Below are 25,859 nucleotides of genomic sequence, written 5' to 3'. Positions count from 1 at the left end.
AAGTCCACAACCAAACAAGGAAAAGGAAGTAGAGCAATAGTCATAGATTCTGAGTCTATAATATCTTTAATTATGTATAACCTTGGCGTATGCACTTAGTCATTATAGACCTACTAATAGGGGTCTTTAGTTTTCACATAAGTTGGTTATAGTATCACAAAATACTCCTATAGTATTTTAATGTTTGACCTATGTTTTACAATGTTTGTTTGTAGATAGAATTGGTAAATTTTTAGACTTGTTGCAACGCCACAACCATTCCCGGGCATATGCTAATCACTTCTGGGTTAGACATAGTTGATCAGGCTATGTCATTCCCAGACCTGACCATACATCCCCAAGCCTACTTGTGCCATTCAACAATCACAACTTTTGTTTTGTTCTAGGATGATGCTGACCTTAGTATGTATGCATGCATGTATACTTTTTAACAAGAAACTATTTATTTCTAAAAGTATAGTTATTTGAAAATGTTAAATCAGAGACCTTAGTGCCAATGCATTTATAGTTTGTATATCTTATGTGGTTCGATATACTTAGTTCACTATAAACAATGCTCTGATACCAATCTGTCACACCCCCAAACCAAGGATGGCGGAAACGTCCGGGGGTGGAGGACTTCATGTACAGTATCACAACAACGAATATAATAGTGCTCAAAGTAAATACAACCATCATAAATATAATTGAAAAGGTTACACCATGGAATAAGTTTACATGTTTCAAAATCAATTACATTATGATGACAAAATGAAACGTTTGACGATTTATCGTCCCATCCTCAAAATGCTGATGTTTTCTTGTTTCACTAATTTCCTGAGAATACAAGTAGTTTTGAAAAAGTGTCAACAATTAAGTTGGTGAGTTCATAAGAGTTTTGTTTGAGAAAGAAACCGTTTTCCTTGTAAAAGCGACAAAGTATGTTTCCAGAAAATCCAATATTTTATTTATTAAGTGGAATGAATGCTTCTATGTTATGCGATAATGAATTCTAGAGAGACCCATAGATTCCTTCTATAACCGCCCAATGTATTTAAGTTATATAAAATTTAAGTTGAATAAACCGTTGAATATAATGGGTCTACCCTAGGTCCACAACCAAACAAGGAACAGGAGATGAGGCGGGCCCACCAATTCTAAGTCGATCGTAACTAGATTCTTATAAAACTCTAGCATATACACTTAGCAATTATAGCTGAAGTCTATCAATTCTTGATGAAATATAGTTTTAATATCATAAAAACTAGTTTGTGTGAGCCTGGTACTTTGTATTTGTACCCCCTTTTGGTACGAAACCGGTACTTTGTATTTGTACCCTTTTCGTATGAAAACTTGGTACTTTGTATTTGTACCCCTTTTTGCATGAAACCGGTACTTTGTATTTGTACCCCTTTTTGGTATGAAACCGGTACTTTGTATTTGTACCCCTTTTCGTATGAAAACCTGGTACTTTGTATTTGTACCCCTTTTTGTATAAAACCGGTACTTTGTATTTGTACCCCTTTTCGTATGAAAACCTTTTGTAATGTAAATGAACATAAACTATACCTATTATAGTTTATCAAAAAGTTTGAAATGTATATGCAACCTAAATATACCTATTATAGTTTAATATGTTTGTTTGTGGTGTATAAGAACCCTTTTCTACGTAAGTCGAAGGCATAGTAAAATATAACTATGTTTATCTTGCTTTGTTTTGTACTAATGGTAATGGTGGATGATTCTTACACTTCAGTGGGTATTTTCTGTTATATAAATTATACCACAACAAGAAACACATGTAAAAATATGAAGTCATTAAAGATTAACACTTTGCTCGACATGTTACAAAGTGTGTTGAAAGTTAAAAGCTGTTATCTAGATTTTGACCTTTCTACACTGTTTTAGAAGAATTATATAAAAATCATACGAAGTCGAAAACTAAATCCGTAAATTCTGAGAGTTCACAAAATATATATAGTTTATTCATAATTTTTATTATGATTTTTAGAAGTCTTTAACTTATGTTAAAATTTTCATATTCACAGACTGGTCCGAATTTGTTTCTGAAATGATAGGTAGTTTTGTAAAAATCACCATAAATTGTAGAAAAATCGTATGGTAATGTGCAAGTAGTCATTTTAAAGTTATGAACCTGAACTATTTGCACCTAATACAGTTTTGAAAACTAAAATGTTTAAGTTGACCAAAACAGTCCGTGAATGGAGTTCAACTTTTCTGATGAAGACTGTTAAATGAGTTTAGTTGTGTTCTTAGTGTTTTTACTTGTATTCCCCCCCTTAAAACTTAAGAAAAACATGAAAAGATAGGGGTATGAACTCACTTGAGTGATTTCAGTAGATGGATGTTTGAAGAATGGAAGTGTTCAACTCAAGAATACTAAGAAGATGCCTTGATGATTCGAGAACCTAACATGAAGGTGACGATGTTTGTGTAAGATATCTAAGATTTTGAGTAGGAGGATGTGTAATAATCATATGAAGGATGGTGATACTTACCAAATGAAGAAGGAAAGCTTGAAAAATGCCTTGGAAATCTCGAAATTGTGAGAGAGAATTTGAGAGAAAAGTTGCGTTTGATCTTTGGTGGAAAGTGTGAAAATGAGAGAAGTGTGTGGAGTGAGGGGATTTTCCAGCTCTTAGAACGTGGTAATGGCTGGGAAATGAGTGGGAAAGGACTATGAAGTGACTAGGTATGGGTGAATAGTGACTGGGAATAGTCAAGGAGTGGGTGTGGAAGGTAACTTGTGTCCTTGCCCAAAGGATAAGTCAACACCCCACCTAAATATCTCACCCACTAGATTTTATTCTTAACTAAAGATTTCCATAAAAATATATTTAAATTATGAATATTTAGGGTCTTATATGTTAAAATATGATTTTTGGAGAAAATCCCGCGTTAAAATCACGAAAAACGGGCTTAATACGTGAAAATGGCCAAAAACCGGGCAAAAATGTGAAATTCCGAAGTTCAGACCGAGAATGCGAAGGCTCGGCTCCTTAGGAGCTTAGAACCGAAAGTGGATGGGAGCCGAGAAGAGGGGAAGAGGAACCGAGAGCGCGAGGAGAAGAACAGAAGGCGAGGCTCGGTCTTGGCTGCGCAGGCTCGCACCTCGGACATAAACTCAAGCTCCTCGGACCGAAGGTGAGAAGGGTAGAGCCGAAAGTCAGTCTCAGTTCGAAATTGTTGGAGGACCGAAATAGACCGAGCGCTCGGTCCATTTCGGTTGAAAGGGTTTCGGTTCTCAGGAGGTTCGGCTCTAAGAGGTTCGGCTCCTAAGAGGAGTTTCGGTTCCTAAGAGGGGTTTCGGTTCCTAAGAGGAGTTTCGGCTCCTTAAGGCTGTTTTTCGCGTAGACTTCCGTTTTCGAGGGGTTTCGACTAAATTAAGGGCCGGGATGCCCCGAGTGATTTTAAGAAGTTGAGAGAGATTTCGAGAGAGATTTGGGAGAGATTTGACATACTGGGAGAGATTTGGGAGAGATTTCACATACTTGGAGAGATTTCTCATTCAGAGAGATATTTGGGAGAGATTTCACATACTTGGAGAGATTTGGGAGAGATTTGACATACTTGGAGGGATTTGGGAGAGATTTGACATTCTTGGAGAGATTTCTCATATAAAGAGAGATTTGGGAGAGATTTCACATACTTGGAGAGATTTGGGAGAGATTTGACATTCTTGGAGAGATTTGGGAGAGATTTGACATTCTTAGAGAGATTTCTCATACAGAGAGAGATTTGGGAGAGATTTCACATACTTGGAGAGATTTGGGAGAGATTTGACATTCTTGGAGAGATTTCTCATACGGAGAGAGATTTGGGAGAGATTTCTCTTACTTAGAGAGTTTTGGGAGAGTTAGAGTGAAAGAGAATTGGAGAGACTTCTTTTGTGACCTTTTTGAGTGTTTGGCTTCGCAACGCTAGGTTCTTACACTCTGTTAAGCCTTGTTATGAATGTTATACGCTCCCGAGGGGTATGGAATAATGTTTTATCGAGTAGATTCATCACTTACCCTAATTAGGGTTTAGAATTTCCGAACACGTGAAAACTCTAAGTGATACATTATTTTAAGATTGCGAGTGGTACAATAAGAATCATAATGGAAACCCTAATATAGAAGGGTTAGATGAGTTGACCGGTTTGACTCGTTGACTTTAGTTGACTTTGACTTGGCCATAAATTGACGGTTGTCACAGGACCGCCTCACCAGGCCTTTAGCCTGTCTGGACCATCCTCCGGGCCTTCGGCCTGACTAGTACGCCCCGATGGGCCTTCAGTCTATCCCAACCGCCCTGGGTTTGTTGGCCTTGAGAAAAAAGCAGGACCGCCTCAACCCACCCGCAATCACAGAATCAACACATAAATATCAAACGCTAGCTAGCATGTGCAGATAGTCATACAGATATAGCAGATCACTAATCATAACATCATCCTATATACCAGGATACAGATCTAACATATCACTAAAAATAACATTATCCTATATACCAGGATACAGATCTAATAGATCACTAAACATATCATCATACGATAGGCCAGGATACATTCCAAAAAGGGCCGGCCTTGGTGCCTTAGACCCAGTTAGTATAGTGAGAAGAACTCGCCTCACAAGTAGTGTTGAACCGGTAATATCAACCCTAACTCACAGCTCCAACTCAACTGCCTATAATCACCAAGTGACTAACTTCATTAAAATCCCAAATACCAAAAATACCCCTTTAAGTCAAACTTGGTCAACCATAGTCAAAGTCAGAGTCAACAGTTAATTTCAACAGTCCATGTTGACCCAACTCGTCGAGTACAGCTATCAACTCGTCGAGTTCCTTCAGTGTTCAATAAACCGAGAAACCCTAATCAACTCGCCGAGTCGATAGGACAACTCGTCGAGTTCCTACAACATCCCGAAAGTTGTAAAACCCAATCCAACTCGTCGAGTTCGCAGGGCAACTCGCCGAGTTTTCCTAACCTTAATGCATTCATACACTTCCAAGCGAAATATAACATCCCCCTTTGGCACGTATCACAATATTGTCCGCTTTTGGCCACTCGGCACGAGGACTTCCCAGGGGGTCACCGATCCCGGTACTACTCCCGCCCGAGCACGCTTAACTACAGAGTTCTTATGGGATGTGCTGCCCTCACGACTTTAAAACGCGTTGTGCCAAGGAAGGTATCCACATCCCTTATAAGGAAATGTTTCGTTCTCCTTCCAAGTCGATGTGGGATCAGGTGCAACCCACCTTCACCCCCCATTATAGGGTTCGACGTCCCCGTCGAATACATCGACCCGTGCCCCAGCTCTGATACCATTTGTAACATCCCCCTCCGGCACCTATCACAATATTGTCCACTTTGGGCCACTCGGCACGAGGACTTCTCAGGGGGTCACCCATCCCGGTACTACTCCCTCCTGAGCACGCTTAACTGCGGAGTTCTTATGGGATCTTCTACCCTCACGGCTTTAAAACGCGTTGTGCCAAGGAAGGTATCCACATCCCTTATAAGGAAATGTTTCGTTCTCCTTCCAAGTCGATGTGGGATCAGGTGTAACCCACCTGTCACACCCCCGAACCAGAATGGCGGAAACGTTCGGGAGCGGATGACGTCATTGTACAGTATCATAACAATTGTATATAAATGAAACATAGCAACACAAACATTCATACACTAATAATAGGTTTACATTGTTTACAACACTTGTTCTGCTCAAAAGTTAAACACGAATAACGAAAGTAGAAATAACATAATGCCGCGACGCCAGAACTCTCACTTGGTGAATACCTGTCTACTAGATCCCTAAGGATACAATTCGTTTTGAAACGCGTCAACTAAAGAGTTGGTGAGTTCATAAGCATTTTTGTAAGAAAGCTTTGTAAAATTTTCCAAAAAATCCAATATTTTCTTATAAAAGTAGTTTGTGAGTCTCGTTCCAAAATCATGTATAATTTCATGCGTGTTTCTTAGTTTTCCTTTGTTGTTACTGAAAAGAGAGCGTTCCCAGAAAACCCTATATTTTTTGTATATAAAAGATGTTGGGGTCCTAAAACCCTAAGACCGAAGTTGTGAAATCAGTTTACAAAATATTCGAAAGATAGTTCTCTATTCTATAAAAATAGCAGATTGTATATTCTTTGTTCGTTTCATGAAGAGGAAGTGTTCCCAGAAAATCCTATATTTTCTGTACATACAAGATGCTGTGGTCTTAAAACCCTAAGACCGGAGTTGTAGAATCAGTTTACAAAACATTCGAAATATAGTTTTTGGTATTTTATAAAACTAATGGGGTGTATGTTCCACGTAATTCCAATGTCCAAAAGGATTCTACTCTATGTGAGACGTTTACAACCATACATATATGACGAGAACGCCTGCCCTGACGTTTTTCAGGCGTCAGATACGGTCCAGATATTTGTCACCTTAGACTGGCCGGTCTAGCTGTAGCGAATAACATAGGTGTGGGGTGTCAAACCCTTATAGATCTATACACAATTATCATGCTCCCCCTCCAGGGGACTGTGGTTATAAACATAGGACTTACAATGTACCTAGATAGGTACAGAGAAAAAAACATAACTAGTCTCACAAGAGCCTTAACGGAATGTACGCGAGTTTTACTGCCACTTTTAGATAATGCAGATAATGTTTTCCTTGAGTAAATTTATGACTGTAGCTTTATGACACATGTTTTTCTGCTTTATGATATACAGTTTATCACTTGTTTTTCTGATAGTTTTATGACGACAATTTATGACATGCAAATATTTCTCTCATAAAAACTCTGCCTTGTACATTTTCTTGATAAAATTATTTATATTGAATATTTATAAATAATCACTAATAGTTTGTTAACTTGCAAAAAGTTATTAATATGACATAATGTTCCAAGCTTCAAAACCCTTCAAATAGTAGCAACAGAACATGATTGATTTACTAGCGACAATTATTTTTAGAAAAATAACCTTGTTTTGTAGGGTGTTTTGACATACCCAAAATTTTGTGAAGATCTTTGCAAACAAAATCCTCTTTCTTGTTGGGACTAAAACATTGTCAATAGTTTCACCAAAACTTCATATAAATCCATGAAAATTTATTTCGTTTCAATGTTTGCACAAGTTTTAGTGGTAAAAGTATTTTAACCAGAATTTACCCATTTGGAGTAACTGATCATATTTTTACCTGGTAACTTAGTTTTATGTATAATATGATACAAAATATGTAGATCTATACAAAGATAACTTAGCCCCAACATCATAGGATTTGTAAAATCTCAAGTTTATGAAGTATTATCATGAAATAATATCATTTGAACACACATAAACACCTAAGCATACAGATACATGCAATTATCCAAGGATTTAGACAAGATTTGACTTGTACCCCCCCCCCCCCAAAGAATTAAAACTTGAACAAAGTGGGGTATGAAGCTCACCTTGGTTTGGTTTGGATGATTTGAAGTGATGTTGAGAAGTTTTTAAGTTCTAACACTTGGTTGATGTTGATGGACTTCCTTGAGAGTAGTATTAGCCTAAGGGTTTTTAATACATTTTAAATGCATGTAAGATGCAAATAACATAAAGATGTATTGGAGCACTAGGGAATCACGAATTTCTTACCAATTTAAGGGAATGTTTGGAAAATCAAGCCTCTGGAAAGCTTAGAACTTGATCCATTTTAGGAGTAAATGGACTTCAGAATATAGAATGAGGTTTGTGATATGTATGGGTGTGTTTTCGTTTATAATAAGAGAATGGAAGAGGTGAGGTGTGTCCTTGGTTATATAGACGTTAAGGCATTGATACCTTATGGATAATACATGGATATCTGGAGGATATCTCATGGTTAACTGTAATTGCTTTGGGAAAGGAAGAAATGTCACACCTTAAAGTCAATTGTCCTTGTCTTATCCACACATTATGGCCGTGAACTCCATATAATGGAATTCTTTACGGCCTACATGCCTCCTAGGATTGTGTTTACGCCCAATAATTAGATCCATAAGGTGTTTACACCCTAAAGATGCTTCCCCTTTGAGTTTACGGCCAAGATGCTTCCTAGAGAAGTGTTCACGGGCAACTAAGGCTTCTTAGTGTAGTTCACAACCAAAAGTGGTCCACTAAGGGGGGGGGGGGGGTTACGCCCAAGACACCTCCTAGGAAGGTGTTCACAGCCTAGCTAAGGTTTCCTAAGGTAGTTCACGGTCTTGGGTGGGTCCTAGGGAAATGTTTATGGTCTTAGTTAATAGGAAACTTAACTATGTGGTCCCTTTAATTCAAGTGCTCAATATTGTGACACAAATACAAGTTATTGTGTCTACACGATGTGATCCTTAATCAATGCGTTTCTCTATTTTTGTCTTACTAAATTTTGTTTACTTTCAAGAGGTTAACTTGTATGTGACTTACAAAGTGCATACTTCCATATACATGTACTTATACTGTAATGGTTTTCAAGGTTTTCAATGCAATAGGGTTGAAATTTAGACCTTGCTTGATCCAAATATTTCGGGTTGTCACATCATCCCCCCACCCCCCGGTTAAAGGGAATTCCGTCACAAAATTTAAATTCTCTGAGGCATATCAAGAGTTGGGGGAAAATGTGTGTACTCCAATTCCTTATGATCTTCTTGTTCTGAGATCAACGCTTGGCGTTCTAGTGGATCTTCGCTATTAGTGTTTAAACTTGTTCTTTTGATTTCCCAGTCTATGATTTCCACATGCTCCTCTTTGGGTGTGGGTTCTTGTTTACCCAGATCTCTTCGAGTGGGATTGCTAGAGTTTCGGCGGTCTGACACCTATTAACGTTGAATACATGGAATGTGGAATGTATGATACTGAGTCTTTTGGTAATCGAAGGCTATAGGTTACTGGAACTATCCTGAATAGTTCCCGAAGATTATGCTTCCGAAGTTCTAGAAGTAATGTTTATAGACTTTAAGGATTGGCACTTATTATTTCCAAGGTCGAGGTTGCGTGTGGTGTAGCTGGCCTTATGAATCCTAGACTGCCTCGGGAGTTCACTTCCTACGAAATCCTGAACTAGTGGAGTGTCGGCTATTGTTTGATTCCTAGTGTTGGCTGATAGGAGCCGTCAATTCGGAATGGGGGATATTGATTCTCGACGATGGGTTTGCTTTACTTTTAGTGTTCAGTTGTACTATGGGCAGTCCGTTTGTCCTCCTCAAGGGTTGGACGGGTGTTTTCTTGTGGTTAGGGGCTTTGTCTGATAATTTCTTGACTTATTAGGTCATTCTATTGATTGTACAATATATGTTCCTATGTTGGTGCTAAGTGGTATCGGGGGTTTGGTTACAGAAATGATTCAAGGAGTGGAGTCGATTCCAACTCAACTTAGTACATGGGTGATGTTTCCGAAAGAACTTCGGGACTTTTTGGGGGAGGTTGTAAACCTCTAGGATTCCCTTGATGTCTTTTGTTTCTTGTTTCTTATTTTTATTGTCGGGCTGGGAAGGAGTGTGTTATCTCTCACCCAAGTACTTGCGAGCCTAGATGCTAGAGGTGGTTCGCAGATTTGTAGTTATGAGTTGAAAGAGTTTTGCTAACCGTTCTGGTAAGGCGAAAGGTCTCTTTGTAGTGACGGCGTTGGACTTCTTATATCAAGCCAATTCATGACAAGTGACGGCGTTGGACTTCTTATATTAACAGATGCTAAGTCGATTTGGAAGGGAGACGATTGTTTAGAATGATAGCGTATTCTACGTTCATACCCTTGATGCTTCTGGTCTGTCTTTGTTATTATTACTGTGAACATTTCATAATGTATACCTTACAAGATTCTTCTATATTCTCTTAGCGTATAAAAATCAAGTGTAATCAAGATTGAAACGATAGTCGACTGAGTGCCCTGCCCTAATTCCACAACCATACAATGAACAAGAATTAAGGCGGGATCACACAATCTTAGTCTGTATAATTTTAGTTACGTATGACCCTAATGTTTACACTGAGGCATCGCAGCTCGCCTGTGAGAATTGCTAGTTTTTCTGCGAATGATGTGGTTTTGTTCGGACTATGGAATACCTTACGACCATGTTATTAAGTTGTTGTTTGATGCTTAATTTTTGTTGTTTGAAACGTACTGAAAATCTTGGTGGCGTTCCTTGTTGTTCCTTCATGTCCAGTTGTTAAACTCCTCCTGCTTCTCCGTTATTTATCTCTATTGGGGAATCAATCTCTCTTAAAGTGCCCCGTTTCACGGCATAAATAACATACCGGCCTTCATTTTGGTTTGGAGGTTCGAGTGACACGTGGGGCCGGGGCCCTACAGTGGCGGGAGGTGTGCGACTTCTTGTTGCACCTATTGCAATGCAACTTCTGGCAGACTCCATTATGATGGAAGTTGCACTTGTTGCATTTTGGGAGGCTTCCAACATATGGTCGCACTGGTATTGGTGAGGCAGATGTCATGGCAGTTTGGGCAGCAACCGTGTGTTGTATCTTCGCGTGTCCCTGAGTTGGCTATCTCTTCTTCTTACTCCCAGATTTTTGCTTCTTGTTTCTAGGTTTGGGGTTTGGGGTGCCTTGGTAGATCGTCACTTGTTGGCTTCCTTGGTTGCTACTACGGTTGGAATTATCGGCATTGCTACCATTTCCATTTGGGTTGTCGGCGTTGAGTTGTGCCTTGACGGCTGTCATGGCAACTATTACAACGGCTTGGAATGTAGCGGAGTCTATCTGCAGAATTGGTGTCTCACCGGTGGGCTGATTATTCTCGTGGGAAGACATGATTCTGTTTCATGATGGAAAGCAATCTCGTAAATAACTATGGGCATTTCTAGTTGGATTTCATTTATGATTATAAATATGCACTTATGTATGCCCGCATATACGTCACATTTTTGGTTGTACGATTCTCATGGTTTCGACCTACATCCTTATGATGTATTAATGGTGATAAGTGGAAATAGGCATTGCTTGAACGTTTAAGTTCATCAAAAGAGTACATAGATATTAGTGCACTTAGTTGATTCGGGTTACATGAGTTTTTGGAGGGTGTATCTCCCTTGATTTAACACTAATAGTTGTAATGAAAGACAAAATAAACCTAGGACATAGCACGAGTGGTGTAGTGGCACTCATATGTTGAAATAACGTAGAAGGAGCTCAGCCATTTCACTCATTTCACGAGTGGTCTCATCTAACTTCTGTTCTGCCTGAACTACCCTAGCTTTGACGACAAGGAGCTGCTATTTTATGGTGGCCACTTCCTCCTCTACATAGCGTATGCGGTCAGTAGGGTCCTCTTGTGTCGTGTGTTGGTTCACTGTTGCTCCCGAAGAATGAGGGTCGCTAAGGATCCCTCTGTTGCCTTCATCTTTGTCTGACTCTTCATCGGAATTCTCCCACTCATAGTCCGTGACTTAGTGTTCTTCGGGACCTGCTTCTGGGTTTTCCTCTTGAACCTCTTCCGGTTCCCCTTCGATCCATCTGTCGACTATTAGGGAATTGTAGTAGTGGTCTCCGTGAAGATGAAAGTCAGCCATGTTGTCTGTGTGAGGGTGGAGAAGTGAGAAGCGAGTAGAAGGTTTATGTGCGAGGGTTATATGGTATCCTAAAATACTCCTATAGTATTTTAAACTTTATGTTTGATTCTAATGTTCCTTTACTTGTGGGGTTGGTAAGTTTTAGACTTGTTGCAACACCACTACCACTCCTAAACACATGTTGATCATATCTCAAATAAATATAGTTGATCATGATATATTTATCCCATATATGATTACATTACTATCCAGGTTTGACTGTATTGTCCAACATTTAAGTAGCTTTGTTTTGTTCTTGTTATTATACGGTTCTAGCAAGTATGTATACTTTTATAAAATACTTATATCTTTAAAGTATACTTTTAGTCAGAGTGCTTTAGTCACATTGTATTTATAGTTGTATATCTTGTATGGTTTGATATACTAGTTCACTATAAACAACGCTCTGATAACAATCTGTCACACCCCCGAACCGGAACGGCGGAAACGTCCGAGGGCGGATGACGTCATTGTACAATATCATAACAATTGTATATAAATGATACATGGCAACACAAACATTCATACATTAATAATAGGTTTACATTGTTTACAATACTTGTTCTACTCAAAAGTTAAACACGAATAACGGAAATAGAAATAACATAATGCCGCGACGCCAGAACTCGAACTTGGTGAATATCTGTCTACTAGATCCTTTAGAATACAAGTCGTTTTGAAAGGCGTCAACTAAAGAGTTGGTGAGTTCGTAAGCATTTTTGTAAGAAAGCTTTGTAATATTTGTATTCATAGTAAGTTGTAAAATTTTCCAGAAAATCCAATATTTTCTTATAAAAGTAGTTTGTTAGTCTCGTTCCAAAATCGTGTATAATTGCATGCGTGTTTCTTAGTTTTCCTTTGTTTTTACTGAAAAGAGAGTGTTCTCAGAAAACCCTATATTTTCTGTATATATAAGATGTTGTGGTCCTAAAACCCTAAGACCGAAGTTGTGAAATTAGTTTACAAAATATTCGAAACATAGTTCTGTATTCTATAAAAATAGCAGAGTGTATATTCTTTGTCCGTTTCATGAAGAGGAAGTGTTCCCAGAAAATCCTATATTTTTTGTACATACAAGATGTTGTGGTCTTAAAACCCTAAGACCAAAGTTTTGAAATCAGTTTACAAAACATACGAAATATAGTTTTTGGTATTTCATAAAACTAATGGGGTGTATGGTCCACGTAATTCCAATGTCCAAAAGGACCCTACTCTATGTGAGTCGTTTAGAACCATACAGATATGACGAGAACACATGCCCTGACGTTTTTTAGGCGTCAGATACGGTCCAAATATTTGTCACCTTAGACTGGCCGGTCTAGCTGTAGCGAACAACACATGCGTGGGGTGTCAACCCCGTATAAATCTATACACAATTATCCCGCTCCCCCTCCAGGGGACTCTGGTTATAAACACAGGACTTACAATGTACCTAGATAGGTACGGCAAAAAAAAACATAACTAGTCTCACAAGAGCCTTAACAAAATGTACGCGAGTTTTACTCCCATTTTTAGATAATGAAGATAATATTTTCATTGAGTAAAGTTATGACTGTAGCTTTATGATATACAGTTTATCACTTGCTTTTCTGATAGTTTTATGACGGCGATTTATGGCATTCACATATTTCTGTCATAAAAACTCTACCTTGTACATTTTCTTGATAAAATTATTTATATTGAATATTTATAAATAATTACTAATAGTTTGTTAACTTGCAAAAAGTTATTAATATGACATAATGTTCCAAGCTTTAAAACCCTTGAAATAGTAGACACATAACATAATTGATTTACTAGCGACATTTATTTTTAGAAAAATAACCATGTTTTGTAGGGTGTTTTGACATACTCAAAATTTTGTGAAGATCTTTGAAAACAAAATGTTCTTTCTTGTTGTGACTAAAATATTGTCAATAGTTTTACCAAAACGTCATATAAATCCAAGAAAATTTATTTAGTTTCAATGTTTGCACAAGTTTTAGTGGTAAAAGTATTTTTAACCACAATTTACAATTTTGGTGTAACTCATCATATTTTTACCTAGTAACTTAGTTTTATGTATAATATGATACAAAATATGTAGATCTATACAAAGATAACTTAGCCCTAAAATCATAGGATTTGTAAAATCTCAAGTTCATGAAGTATTATCATGAAATAATATCATTTCAACGCACATAAACACCTAAGCATAAAACTCCATGCAATTATCCAAGGATTTAGACAAGATTTGACTTGTATTCCCCCCCCCCCCCCCCAAAAGAATGAAAATTTGAAAAGAGTGGGGTAGGAAGCTCACCTTGGTTTCATTTGGATGATTTGAAGTGATGTTGAGAAGTTTTTAAGTTCAAACACTTGGTTGATGTTGATGGGCTTCCTTGAGAGTAATATTAGCCTAAGGGTTTTTAATACATTTTAAATGCATATAAATTGGATGCAAATAACATAAAGATGTATTGGAGCATTAGGAAATCACGAATTGCTTACCAATCTAAGGGAATGTTTGGAAAATCAAACCTCCGGAAAGCTTGGAACATGATCCTTCTTGGGACTAAATGGACTTCAGAATATAGAATGAAGTTTGTGATATGTATGGGTGTGTTTTCGTTTATAATAAAAGAATGGAAGACGTGAGGTGTGTGCTTGGTTATATAGAGGTTAAGGCATTGATACCTGATGGACAATACATGGATATCTGGAGGATATATCGTGGTTAACTGTAATTGCTTTGGGAAAGGAAGAAATTTCACACCTTAAAGTCAATTCTCCTTGTCTTATCCACACATTATGGCCGTGAAATCTATATAATGGAGTTGTTTACGGCCTAGATGCCTCTTAGGATTGTGTTTACGACCAACCATCAGATCCATAAGGAGTTTACGACCCAAAGATGCTTCGCCTTTGAGTTTACGGCCAAGATGCTTCCTAGAGAAGTGTTCACGGGCAACTAAGGCTTCTTAGGGTAGTTCATGGCCAAAAGTGGTCCACTAAGGGGGGTTTACGCCCAAGACACCTCCTAGGAAGGTGTTCACGGCCTAGCTAAGGTTTCCTAAGGTAGTTCACGGTCTTGGGTAGGTCCTAGGGAAATTTTTATGGTCTTAGTTAATAGGAAACTTAACTATGTTGTCCCTTTAATTCAAGTGCTCAATATTGTGACACAAATACAAGTTATTGTGTCTACACCATGTGATCCTTAATCAATGCGTTTGTCTAGTTTTGTCTTACTAAATTTTGTTTACTTTCAAGAGGTTAACTTGTATGTGACTTCCAAAGTGCATACTTCCATATACATGTACTTATACTCTAATTGTTTTTAAGGTTTTCATTGTAATAGGGTTGAAATTTAGACTATGCTTGATCCAAATATTTCGGGTTGTCACATGAAACCCAAGCCCCAAACTATAGATTTGCTCCCTTAAGAATGAAATACCACGTAAAGTTGATGGCTTTACCTCCATGCATGGCATCAAGAATGCTAAATCACTCAAGCAAGGCTTATCAAGTGACTTAGAGCATGAAGGAGGGCCAAGACTTGATAAAGTTGGCAACTTTAAGTCCACAAAGGCCATGAGATGTCCAGATCTGAAACCATGGCTTCATAACATGCTCAAATCCAAGAATGGTCCCAAAATAAGCTAAGAATGGCCATAAACTTTCAAAAGAAAAGATCTAGCAAAGGGATGATCAAGATAAAGACTTTATACCTCCAAATGGTTGCAACAACACTGAGAATCCCGAATCTAAAGCTTCTCCCTTCAACTGTGCACCCCCAACTTCACACTCATGAAGATTGGGATATTACAACTCTCCCCCACTTGAACTAGGCTTCATCCTTGAAGCCTGGTGCAGCGAACATTTCTGAATAATGCTCCCGCATCTTGGCCTCTGGCTCCTAAGTCCACATAGATCCCTTCCGATGCTGCCACTGTACCTTTAGTAAAGGTATTTCCTTGTTACACAGGACTTTTATCTTCCTTCTAGGACAGCCACCGACTTCTCAATGTAACTCACACGTTCATCGACCTGAATGTCATCCAACGATACTAGCGCATCCTCGTCTAATATGCACTTCCGCAATTACGAAATATGGAAAGTGCTATGAATTTGACGGAGCTCCTCTGGAAGATACACTCTATACACTACCTTGCCAGCCCTGGAAATAATCCGAAATGGCCCAATGTATCCGGGGCCTAATTTTCCCCTTGTTCTGAAACGGATCACACCCTTCCAGGGTGAGACCTTCAACAACACTATGTCGCGGACCTGAAACTCCAACTCAGATCGGCGCTGGTCGGCGTAACTTTTCTACCAAATCTGAGCAGTCTGCAACCGCTGCCAGATCTGCTGAATCATCTTGGTAGTCTGTAACTCTATGACCAACCTCACCCCAACAGACTGGGGTATGACATCTCCGCCCATACAACATCTCAAAAGGCAGAGCACCAATGTTGGAGTGAAAGTTTTTGTTGTAGGAGAACTCTGCAAGGGGTTGATAGGAGTCCCAGCTCCCACCGAATTCAATGACGTAGACCCTCAACATATCCTCGAGGTGATGAATGGTCCACTCGCTCTGGTCGTCGGTATGCGGATGATAAGTTGTGTTGAATGCAGCCTCGTGCCCAGTTCCTCATGAAACTTCAGCCAAGAACGGGAGGTGAACCAAACATCACGGTCTTACACAATAGAGACCAGCACCCCATGGCGAGCAACAATCTCGAGGATATAAACATTGGCCAACTTCTTGGCCGATGAACTCTCCTAAATGGCCATAAAATGGGTTCTCTTCGTCAATCGATCCACGATGACCCATATAGCATCAAAACCCTTTGTCGTCCTTGGAAACATGGTGGTGAAATCCATCGTGATCTGCTCCCATATCCATATGGGAACCTTCAGAGGCTGCAGCTTGCCATGCGGCCTCTGCTGCTCGGTCTTGACCATCCTAAAGGTCAAACACCTCTTGACATACCAAGCAATCACTCTCTTCATGCACGGCCACCAGTAACTCAAACTCAGATCCTGGTACATCTTAGTGGCCACTGGGTGAATAAAGAAATGAGACTTATGAGCCTCCTCTAGCACAATTTATCTAACCCCGTCAGACATTGGAACCGACACCCGAACGCAACGAGTCAACAATCCACGACTATCCTGCACGAATCTGGTGATCTCGCCCCTGATCCTCTCAATTTTCCAATTCTCCTGCCGCACACCATCTGTCTGAGCTTCCCTGATCAAGGTCACCATCGGAGAATCCACTGTTATCTTCCTACACGACGCTAGAACGGAATATCCAGCCGACGTGCGACTCAGGGCGTCTTCCACAATGTTCGCTTTACCAGGATGGTAAAGGATCTCGCAGTCATAATTATTGACTACGTCCAACCACCTATGCTGCCTCATGTTCAGGTTCGGCTAATCCATGATGTGTCTCAAGCTCTTGTGGCCGTGTAGATGGTACATCGGACCCCATATAGATCATGTGTGGGATGTCTCGTCTCATGCGGCTTCAGCTTTCGCGAAGCACAGGCTATCATCCGTCCTCTCTGCATGAAGACTGCCCTAACCCGGTGATGGACGCATCATAGAAAACCACAAAATACTCCACTCCCTTAGGGAGAGTAAATATTGGAGCCTCACATAGTCGCTGTCGGAGGGTCTCAAATGCTGTCAGTTACTCAGGGCCGCATCGGAAATCCACCCCTTTCCTCGTCAGATGAGTGAGGGGTACTGCAATTTTGGAAAAATACTGAATAAATCTCTGGTAGTACCCTGCCAAACCCAAAAAACTCTTGATATCTAATGGAGATTTCAGAACCTCCCACTGCATCACCGCCTCGATCTTCGCCGGATTGAACAAAATCCCCTCCTGGTTTATGAGATGTCCAAGGAAATGAACCTCTCGCAACAAAAACTCACATTTCGAGAACATGGCATAAAGCCGTTCTCCCCTCAAAACTTCCAATAACTCACGGAGATGCTCCTCATGCTGCTCTCTGGTCTTGGAATATACCAAGATGTCTTCGATGAACACAATAACCGAACGATCTAGCATCGGACTACACACCCGGTTCATCAGGTCCAAATACTGTCGGCGCGTTGGTAAGCCCAAACCGCATGACCACGAACTTGTAATGTTTGTAACGAGTCTAGAACGCGGTCTTTTCCACGTCCTCCTCCCTCACCCTAACTTGATGGTACCCAAACCTCAGATCTATCTTGGAGAACCAGATTAGCCATCCGAGACACCTAGTGAGTATGCAGGGTGTACTTGAATTACGCTCAGCATACTTCCCAGTTTCACTCTTTCCACTCATTTGGTCTTAATCAGTTAAGACCTTGGCTCATATCACAGATCTGGACTCCCTAATAGCTCTTAGTCCATAAATTCAGTGACTTTAAGCGTTTGCATGGTTGATAAGGTCACAAACACACATAACTCTCATTTTCTTAGCTCAAAATGCTCATATCACATGCATTTCTTGATCCCAACGTCCAAGTCCTGATTTTTATGACACAACACCACTAAATACACTCAATGGAGGTTGACCAAAGTCTCTGGAGCTCAATAACTCATAAAGTCTCCAACTTTTGGGACAAAATCCCTAAAATACTTCACTATGATGCACAAATCAAAAGAGTTAGAAATCTTGAAGCTTTATAACTCTATATGAAGCTCCCAACACAGATATGCTCAGATCCAAGGGCCTAGACTCTCACTCTTTTTTCTCCAAAGCTTCTTCTTCACTCCAAGAACAACCAAAATCACCCAAAGGCTCTCAAATGCACTCACAAGCTCTATGAAAGAAGGTTTAGGGTTTAATATGGTTTGATGACTGAGAATGGTGGCCAAGAATGAGGCCATCATATCCTTTATATAGGTACACACCCAAAATTAGGGTTTTCACTCTATGGCTAGTACGCCCAGCGTACTAGGTGGTTCCGCTTAAAAATCACTCACATGAGTACGCTAAGCGTACACACATGTACACCCCACGTACTCAGCTGCCACCTTTCTCAAATAAGGGACTTATCCTGCCAAAACTTCAAACTTCCAGTGCTTCCTCGATGTAACTCCGTTTACAATGAACCTCAAAAATATCTAGAACGCAACCCTGATAGACTGAAGAAGCTGCAACCCCGTGTTCATTGGTGATAGAGACTCGCAATGGACACTCACACTCCCCCATAGGTAAATCAAACTCACTACTAAAGGATCGAGAGACAAATGACCGACTCACATCCAATTCAAACAATACTAAGGTAGGCAAGTGGTTCACTAAGAACGTACCAGTCACCACATCGGGTGCGGTCCTGGCCTCCTCAGCAGTGAGGTGGAAGGCACGTTCTCGAGGCCTTGGGGGGATCCGCCCTGCCATGACTCCCGTCAGTGATACTCAATGTGGCTGGTACAGGAGCTTGCGCCGGCTTGGCGGCGAGAAACGGACAGTTGGTCTTCACATGACCAATCTGATCCTAGTGGTAACAAATCCTAATATCCTGCACCGGGGCTAACTGGAGGCAATCCCTCGCAGAGTGCCGCTCCCTGCCACATTTGTGGCATAAACCACTGGATCGGCAAGCTCTGACATGAACCTTCCCGCACTTCCCATAAGTGCGACCACGCTAACCTCCAGACCTAGAATCAACGGACTTGAACCGCTTCTGCGCCAGCTGTGACTGTGTTGGGACCTGCCTCTGCTCTCTCAACTGCAACTCAATCTCAAGCTCACGCTGCATGACGACCTCCTGTCACTCCAATAAGGTATCACACCGTTCAGTAGAGAGAAACTGTCTAATGTTTGTCTTGAGCATGCTCAGATAACGAGTCATCTGAGCCTATTCTGAAGCAAACTCATGGAAAAAACTCATGAGCCAACCTCTCCCGCTCGACCCGAGGAATGTAGCGAGTGCAAAACTTATCCCTGAACTGATCCCAAGATACTGCAACCCTCTTCTCATCGGAGTATGATCCTTTAACAAGTCTCCACCAGTCCTTCTCTCCGAATCTTAGGAGGTTCAGAGCACATCTGACCTTCTAGTCAGAAGGGCATGAACAAGTGAAAAAGCATCCCTCCATGTTAGATAGCCACCTCATGGCTATGATCGGGTCCTGAACTCCATCATAGTTCGGGGGCTTCATATTATCGCAGTCCTGATATTGAAATACCCGTCCTAACCCAACACCCGCAGCCGGCAAAGCTGCAGAGGCTGCACCAGCAGCAGTCTTAATAATGGTTGCGTATCGGTAATCAAAATACTCCATCATCATGGTCTTGATAGACCCAAACATCTCCGGAATCTGCCCCCGTACAATCTCAACCACCTCCTCAATTATATATCTCCCTGACATGATCCTCTATCAATGCTGGCCTATCCTAACTGCCAGCTCATGATCCTGACCCGAATCCGGTCTCAAATCACCTCGTAACCACCATACTCATACAAAGTCCACATAAAAAACGGAGAACCAACTCCCAATGAAGCCCTAGGGGTTGTGACTTCCTTTCTATGCGTATGGGTCCTATGCTTATAATAGTACGGGCCCATACTACCTTCCACACCTACCCATATTTGTCTCTAGGATCATCACAACGCCCTAACAATATACATAAGCATAGGTGAGCACTCAATCCTCACTCCTAGAGGAAGGCTAGACATGTCACAACTGGCCGACTGACCACGCACAACTTATCCATAAAACTTCCACCAACCCTGCAACACTCGTGTATGCTAGCCATACATAACACTGGACCCTATAGACAATTAAATATCCAATCCTAACCTAAGCCCTTCATCATACAAGATAGGAAATATGGCCAAACCAAACATTCTCAGGCCATAAGATATTAGTTATATACAACCGGGATGCATGCACTAAGCAACTACAGTAATGATGTCAATTTCATATAAGGAAAACCATAGGCTATCAGGCATCATATAATCAGACAATTATATCATGTAATTTCTGAAGATCCCTAGCTTATCACTAGCATACTGTTCTAACGTAGCACAATATCAAATAATAACATGGTATTTTGGGGTCTACTTACTGGCTCTGGCTGATTGTACACTTCGCATCCTCCTTTAGAATTTTGAAAACCATTTGAAAATAATTTTTAAAAATCCTTTCCTTAGTTTGAGACTGGATTCACACGAGGTTTCCTCCAAATCACTCAAACCAAATTGTAACATCCATAAAATTCATGAAAAATTTAAACTATTTAAACATCCCAAAAACCATCATTCACTACAAATTGTTTTCAAATAACTTCACATCAGAGAAATCCCAGAAATCAAAATCATAAAACGTGAGGTGGTGCACGATCAAGACTTCGCCTTCTCACGGTCATCTGAAGTAACTGAAATAAAATCCACAACTGTAAGCTTGAAGGTTAGTGAGTTCCCCCAAAAACCAACGTCATATAACAGAACAATATCATAAACAAACAGTATGCATATAGAGTCTTCGGTATGACTGGACCGCCTCACCGGGCCTTTAGTCTATCTGGCCCACTCTCAAAACCTTCATAATGTCTGGACCGCGTCACCGGACCTTCAACCTGTATGGACAGTCCTTCGGGACTTCGGCCTGACTGGTACGCCCCGATGGGCCTTCAGTCTATCCAGGCCGCGTTGGGTCTATTGGCCTTGAGCACAAAGCAAGACCTCCTCAACCCACCTACAATCACACAGTCGACTTATAAATATCAAACGCTAGCTAACATGTACAGACAGTCATACAGATCTAACAGATCACTAATCACTAAACATAGCATTATCTTATATACCAGGATACAGATCTAACAGATCACTAAACATATCATCATACGATAAAACCAGGATATAGTCCAAAAAGGGTCGGCCTTGTTGCCTTAGACCCTGTTAGTATAGCGAGAAGAACTCACCTCACAAGTAGTGTTGAACCGGTAATATCAACCCCAACTCATAGCTCCAACTCAACTGCCTAAAATCACCAAGTAACTTCATTCAAATCCCGAATACAAAAAATACCCCTCTAAGTTAAACTTGGTCAACCATGGTCAAAGTCATAGTCAACAGTCAAGGCCAACAGTCCATATTGACCCAACTCGTCGAGTGCAACTATCAACTCATCGAGTTCCTTTAGTGTTCAATAAACCGGGAAACTGTAATCAAGTCGCCGAGTCGACATGACAACTCGTTGAGTTCCTACAACGTCCAGAAAGCAGGAAACCCCGATCCAACTCATCGAGTTGGCAGGGCAACTCGTCGTGTTATCCTAGCCTTAATACATTCAGACACTTCCAAGCGAAACCCAAGCCCCAGACTATAGATCTGGTCCCTTAGGACTGAAATACCACGTAAAGTTGTTGGCTTTACGTCCATGCATGGCATCAAGAGGGCTAAATCACTCAAACAAAACTTATCAAGCGACTTATATCATGAAGGAGGGCCAAGACTTGATAAAGCTGGCAACTTTAAGTCCATAAAGGCCATGAGATCTCCAGAACTGAAACCATGGATTCATAACATGCTCAAATCCAAGAATGGTCCCAAAATAAGCTAATAATGACCATGAACTTTCAAAAGAAGAGATCTAGAAGGGATGGTCAAGATAACGACTTTATAGCTCCAAATGGTTGCTACAACACTGAAAATCCCGGATCTAAAGCTTCTCGCTCCAACTTTGCACCACCAACTGCACACTCCTGAATATTGGGATGTGACACTCCCCCACTTACAAAGATTTTTCCTTAAAATCCTACTCCTAGCACACCAGCAGCTAATTCCTACATACTATCTTACTGGGGTTTCATGAGATCAACTTAGAATCTAGTCAACCTTGCCGCATTGAATTTGCCTATTTAGCCATAGAACTCCGCTTTCTACCTTGGACGTACTCCCAAACCTCTCGCGAAGTATTCCAAATCAGGAATTCTTTTGGAATATCCTTAAAACACATATGAATCTTGATTACATTTGGTTTATCTACCTAGTTCAGGTGTTCCATGTTGAGAGAAAAACTTGAGAAACACACTTGAACAAATGTTAGAACAAGTTTATATTGCGGAAATTAAAGTTAATCTTAAAGGATGATAAAGCTCAACAATAATATAAGTTAGAGTTAGATAGTTAGATGATTAGTTGTGGAAATATAAGGAAATATAAAAGACAACAAGTACTATATCAAGTATACACTTAAGTTGATTCTTAACAAGGACTGCAATCAGACCAAGTTAGTAAATGAGATCAAACTTAGTGATTAAGTCTACAAAGACTTGCTCCGAAGAGAGATTACAAGGAGTTATGATTATATTTTGGTGATAAGATAGTAGTGAGAAAGATGAGTGATAAGATTCAAGATGCGTAAGAGAGGTGTGTTCATTATGAAGGGGAGAGCTCTATTTATAGAGTCTCGAAGATTACATACAGTCTAATCTGTTTAAGAGTTGCTACGCATGGCACTTTGGATAAAAGAAAGTACTTATACAAAAGACAGATAGAAGACTGAATATAAGAACTGATGATGATGACTGCGGTTGCTGATCTTGACTGCGGGGAGAGATTGACTGCGGTTCCTGAAGCAACTTCGGATCTCTTTGAAGTTTAATAGGGTCACTTTAATGTTTCAACATCCCCTAAGTGACCTCTTCAACTTTTCTTTCAAGTATTGAGCTTGAGGAACTTGATAAGAATCCACCAGAACTTCCTGACTTCCTTAAGCCATGCAATCCTCCTTGATAGTTCAAACTTCACTTCAGCAGTCGTATGTTTGGATTTGTTGACTGCAGCCTGAATAATCTCCAACTGCTTCCGGGTCATACGATTCATGGCAGTAATCGGGATGAAGTATTTAGTTTCATCATTTAACAGTTTGTAGATGACTCCAAGATCAGGGAAGTTAGTTGCTTCAAGAGATCTTTCTTGAAAGCCTTCAGTCAGGGCCGGAGCTGGTTCAAGAGGAGGAAGGTTGAATTTCTGAGCAAGTGTTGGGTGGATGTCAGCATCGATCCTTGCGAAGTCACACATAGTCTCTTTGAGAAAGGTACAGACCCTTTCATAAGCGATCTTCATCCTTGGGTACTTTTCATACTTATTCTGAAAAACCTTTGCAATCAGGAAGATTTCTTCTGGGTTCATGCAAGGAAAGTCAACTTGGGTTCGGACATAGTCTGAGCTTCTTCTGGTAAGCGTCTACTAGATGAATTCTACCTTCATGAATTTTTGAGGCTTGAAATTTTTGACTGCGGAGGGTCTGTCATTCGACCAGATTTTCTCTATAGAAGACCCATGTTTGGCATTAAAGCTGTTGAGTCTCTCAAACTCTAAGGGTAACGTCTTATCATCGGGGATATGCGGTCAAAGGGTTCAAACATAGTGAAGTATTCTGTGTATGTGAGGTAGGGCTTGTAATCGTCATCCAGTAATCTTCTATGCGGATTGACCCAGGAGTTGATGAGGGATTCATCCATTGTAATATCAACTCCATTCTCCCTCCAGATCAACTCAGCGAATTTAGCTGATCTCCAGTCAACTTTCTTATGTTTGGTTGCGGGAGAGTTGTTTGAGTGATCTAATGACATATGGGAAGCTAAGTTCTTGAAACGAGGGGGAGTCTTGGGTCGCTCAGGAGAATGATGAGGTTCTTGAATAAGCGTTTGTTGCGGTGAAGACTGATGATTTGGGCTCTTTTGAGGAGAGGAAACAAGTGTTTTCTTTTATGGAGAAGGTTACGGTGAAGGTTGAGGAGTAGGAACTTTTTCATTAATGACAGGAGAGCTTCTATGTTGGTGCGTATGGGAATGCTGATGAGAGATTTGATCCGAGCTTTGGTCTTCACTTCCCCCTCTTGATGGAGGAGCATTAGGGACTTCCTCAAGCCATTGTCGAAGACCGTCAATTTTTACACAAACTTCATCAAACTGAGCTTTTAGAGCATCAATAAGTTCTTGGTTGTTTGGAATTGCGGGGTTAAAAAGCAGTCGGTGAATCTCCTTGGTGAGTTGCAGGATTTCAGGACCGTGAAAGTTTGAGGATAGTGACCTGTGGAGATTGTTGATTGTTGACTGTAGAACAGAGATTGCGGATTCATACACGTTGTGCGTTTCTTCAACAACTTTCTGAGACTGAGAAAATCGATCCTTAATGATGGTCTGAAGATCTGATTTGATGGAGGATACTTCAGAAATGAGTTTTTCAGCAGTGGAGATGAAATGTTGATGATCAGCTTTGCGGTTGTTGTTTAGGGCTCGGATCCCCATTTCCACTTTAAGGGAGATGCATTCTGCAGCAAGACGCTCTCTGGCTTCCAGTCTTTCGATGTGGTCGATGAGAGACTGCGGGCCAGGCATGTCCTCAGATTGCGGTTGGGAAGATTTGACAACAACAAGAATCTGATCTACTTTATTTTGCAGAGACATAAATTCTTTTCGGGAGACAGCTTGCTTCTTTTTCTTCTTTTTCTCCTTGGGCTTAGACGTTGAGTGCTGTGATCCGCTAGACTCTTTTTCTTCATCGAAAAACATCATAACATCTGCTGACTATTTTGGTTGATTGACTTCATTTATATCGAAGTCATCGAAGCCAAAGGTTGGTGCTGAACTGACTTCGATTGCAGTTCCGTCCTGTTGAGAGTTATTATCAGCTGTGGTAGGAGGGGGCTTAGATGAACCTAGATCAACTGGATTAGCCTTAGGTTTTCGGAGAGTATCATCCATTTCTTCCATCCAGTCCTAGACCTTGAGGATTGTAGTAAACGTATTGGCATTGTTTATATCGTCGACCCAGTATTTGGCTACGGTTTGAATTTCCTGCTGCTTCTGTTGAAGTTTCTTAGTTTTTTTTATCCTTTCTTGCTTGAAATTCCCTACGGAAAGTGGCATACTTCTGAACTTCAGATTCGGAGACTGGATTGTAATGCCTCCAAGAATCATTATATTCATCACCGTCAAATCCTTGAAAACGCACCGAGGTGTCCCTCGGGTTCACAAATCCTTGCACGTTTGTGCTCACTGTGCCTAAACCACCTGAAAAGATGTAAGCATAGTAGGATTTGTGGAGTGTCCTTGGTCTCCTTGACCCATGGCCAAGTGTGGCCTCGACTCCGTTCTGGCATGGGCTGAAGAATCACCCTACGGTTGGGTAGGTGTATTAAGTGTTTGGATTACAGAGTCTAAAATGGAGCGCAACTCCGATTCTTGAAAGAAATGTAGTTTGGAAGCCCTGGAGACCTTAGGGCGAGAGGAACCAATTAGATCCTCTTAGGATCTAGTTGGGGGTGAGTCTCCACGTTGAGATGAAACGATCACACTTGCTGTGGTCGAGTGGCTGGAG

This window comes from Lactuca virosa, chromosome 2 (genome assembly GCF_052849685.1).
Source record: "Lactuca virosa cultivar CGN04683 chromosome 2, Lactuca_virosa_CGN04683_v6, whole genome shotgun sequence".
NCBI lineage: Eukaryota > Viridiplantae > Streptophyta > Magnoliopsida > Asterales > Asteraceae > Lactuca > Lactuca virosa.
This window is presented reverse-complemented; position numbering follows the sequence as displayed.